The sequence below is a fragment of the Orycteropus afer genome, unplaced genomic scaffold, assembly GCF_000298275.1.
Source record: "Orycteropus afer afer isolate SDZICR_OR568_19922 unplaced genomic scaffold, OryAfe1.0 scaffold00361, whole genome shotgun sequence".
NCBI classification, from domain to species: domain Eukaryota; kingdom Metazoa; phylum Chordata; class Mammalia; order Tubulidentata; family Orycteropodidae; genus Orycteropus; species Orycteropus afer.
The window spans coordinates 1,615,184-1,618,396 of record NW_006921948.1 but is presented as its reverse complement, the minus strand read 5'-3'; positions in this window follow the sequence as shown (position 1 = coordinate 1,618,396).

The following is a 3,213-nucleotide window of genomic DNA, read 5'->3' as shown; positions in this document are numbered from 1 at the left end:
TATGGGGTATTTCACCCTTTCTATGTTGTGGGATAGTTTGAGTAGAATTGGTGTCAGCTCTTCTCCGAATGTTTGGTAAAATTTGCCAGTGAAGTCATCTCGGCCGTGACTTTTTTTTGTTGGGAGTTTTTTATGACCTGTTCAGTTTCTTCTTTTTGATGAATCTTCAAATTTTCTGCCTCAGATTCTGTTAGTTTGGGTAATTTGTCCATTTCTTCTAGGTTTTCAATTTGTTGCAGTAAAGTTCTTGATAAGATTGTTTTATAATCCTTTTTATTGCAGTGGTTTCTGTTGTGACATCTCCTGTATCATTCCTTATTTGTGCTATTTGCATTTTCTTCTGTTTCTTTGCAAATTTTGCCAGTGTTTTTACAATTTTATTAATCCATTCAAAGAGTCAACTTCTAGTTTTGTTGATTCTTTCTATTGTTTTTCTGTATTATTTTTCATTTATTGCTTCTCAAATATTTATGATTTCTTTTCTTCTGGTGACTGTAGACTTTTTGGCTGTTCTTTTCCTAATTGTTGGAGATGTTTGGTTATGGGGTTGATTTGGGTTCTTTCTTCTTTCTTGATGTACACATTTATTGCTATTTAATTGTGCTCTGACTACTTTTTTTTTCTACTACTTTTGCTTGGTAAAAAAAATTTTGTTTGTTGTGTTTTCATTCTCATTTGATTCAAGGAGTTTTTTAAATTCCATTTTTCATTTCTTCTTTCACCCAGTAGTTCTTAAGGAAGGTCATTCTGGTTACCTCTGTGCTGCTCTAACAGAAAATAGCACAAATGGAATGACTTTAACAAACAGGAGTTTATTCTCTTACAGTTTGGAGGCTTTAAGTCTGAGTTCAAAGTGCCAGGGTCTATGTGCTGGGTGAAAGCCCCTCAGTCTTGGGCTTCAGCTCTGCCTCCTGCCCCCAGCCTACTGGCACTAGAGGCTTTTCTTCACTCAAACTGCTTCTGGCTGCTGAGGCTGACAAGCCCAAGGTTGACAAGTAAAAAGTCACAGTCACAATGTTATCATACCACACAGCAGGCAATTAAGTCAAGTCCATTGAAAGTCCCAAGGTTGTTAGAGCATGGCAGGCTGCTGAACAGCAACATGGCTACATGCAGGGTTCAAGCATGCCATAAACTGGAGACCATTCCCAAAGCTATTTCTTATATATGGGAAGCAGACCACATCCCAAAGGCAGCTACTCAGCTGCTTATGGTAGATCCCACCATGAAGTTGATTGCTAGTCTCATCATGGGGAATAACTACCCCCAGCTACCCAACCACTCAACCAGGCCCAACCAAGTGGACATACAACTTTAACTACCACAAAAGTGTTACTCAGTTTCCATGTATTTGATTTTTTTTCCCCCTTAATCTTTCTGTTGTGGACTTGTAATTTATAGAATTGTGATCTGAGAAGATAATCTATGGCATTTTAATGTTTGAAAATTAATCAAGTCTTTCTTTGAGGCCTAACATATCTATTCTAGAGAGTGTTCCATGTGTACTGGAGAAGAATGTACATTGTGCTGCTGTTGGGTGGAGTGTTCTGTATACATCTGTGAGATTAATTGGTTGATTATGTTGCTTAGATCTTCCATATCTTTAATGCATCTCTTTCTAGTTGTTTTGTTGTTCATCAAAAGTGGTGTATTAAAGTCCCTATTATTTTTATAGAACTGTCTATTTCTTTCTCAGTTCTTTAAGGTATAATTTATGTATTTTGGGGCTCTTTCATTGGGGGTGTAGATATTTATTATGGTTAAGTCCTCTTATTTTATTGACCTTTTAAGCACTATATAATACCTTTCCTAGTCTCTTTTTCTGATTTTTGTCTTAAGGTCTATTTTATAAAAAAATAATATGGCCACTTCTTCACTTTTTTGTTTGCTATTTGCTTAATATATTTTTTTCCTTCTTTTGATTTTTAGCTTATTTTGTGTGTGTGTGTGTGTGTCTAAGGTATATCTCTTGTAGAAAATATATTGAAAGGTCATGTTTCCTTATACATTCTGCTACTCTCTGTCTCAAGAATGATGTATTTAATCTATTTACATTCAGTGTAATTATTGATAGGTATGAAATTGCTGTTGTCATCTTAATGTGTATGTGTGGGTTTTTTTTTTTGTGTGTGTGTGTGTGGTGTTGTTGATTGCTTTGTTCCATACATTTTTCTATGCTGAGCTCTTTTGCTTATGGAATTTATCACTTCCTTTGATATTGTTGTTTTAGTGTTTACTGAGACTTTATGGTTTCCTTCCTTTTTTTTATTTTAGTAAGAAAATGTATTAATTTTCTTTGAGGTTATACTGTAATTTATTATTATCTTCCTTAGTTTTAAACAGTCCATTCTTCTTGATATAATCTTGACTTCCTCTCCATTTGGAAGTTCTGTAACTATGTCATTTATTCCCTCTTTTTGCTTTGTAGTTATCATTTTTTACAAATTGATGTCTCTGGTTTTCAGTGTTGTTGGTTTCTTTTATTTTTGATACTTCTGTGTCTGGGTTGATTTCTGGTTGATATTGTTATGTGTCTTAATCTCTCCTTGTTGTCTGCTATTGTTGGTTCTCTCTTCCTTTAACATTTCTTGTAGGATTGGTCTGGTTTATAAAAATTCCCTTAATACCTGTTTATTTGGGAATGTCTGAATTTCTGTTGTATTTCAGAGGAAAATTTGTTGGATATATGATTCTTGGTTGGCAATGTTTTTTCTTTCAGAGTTTTATATATGTCATCCCATTGCCTTCTTGCCTGCATGATTTCTGCCAAGAAATCAGAGCTTAGTCTTATTGCTTATTCTTTGTAGGTTACTTTTCATTTGTACTGAGCTGCATTCTGGATTCTTTGTCTTTGGTTTTGGAAAGTTTGATTATGATTTTTCTTGATTATTTTCTTTTGTTGTCTATGCTTTTTGGAGTCCATTGAGCTTCTTCAATGGATATCTTCTTGTCTTTTATGATATTAGAGAAGTTTTCTTCCAATAAAATCTTCAATTATTTTCTCGGTGCTTTCTTTAGTTCTCCCTGTTCTGGAATTCTGGTCACATGTTAGTTATTCCTCTTAATGATGTCCCACATAATTCTTCTTGTTGTTGTTATGTGCCGTTGAGTCAGATCCGACTCATAGCAACCCCTCCTTGGGTTTCCGAGGCAGTATTGTATCATTATGGAAGTAGATTGCCCAACCTTCCTTCTGAGGAGTTCCTGGTGGGT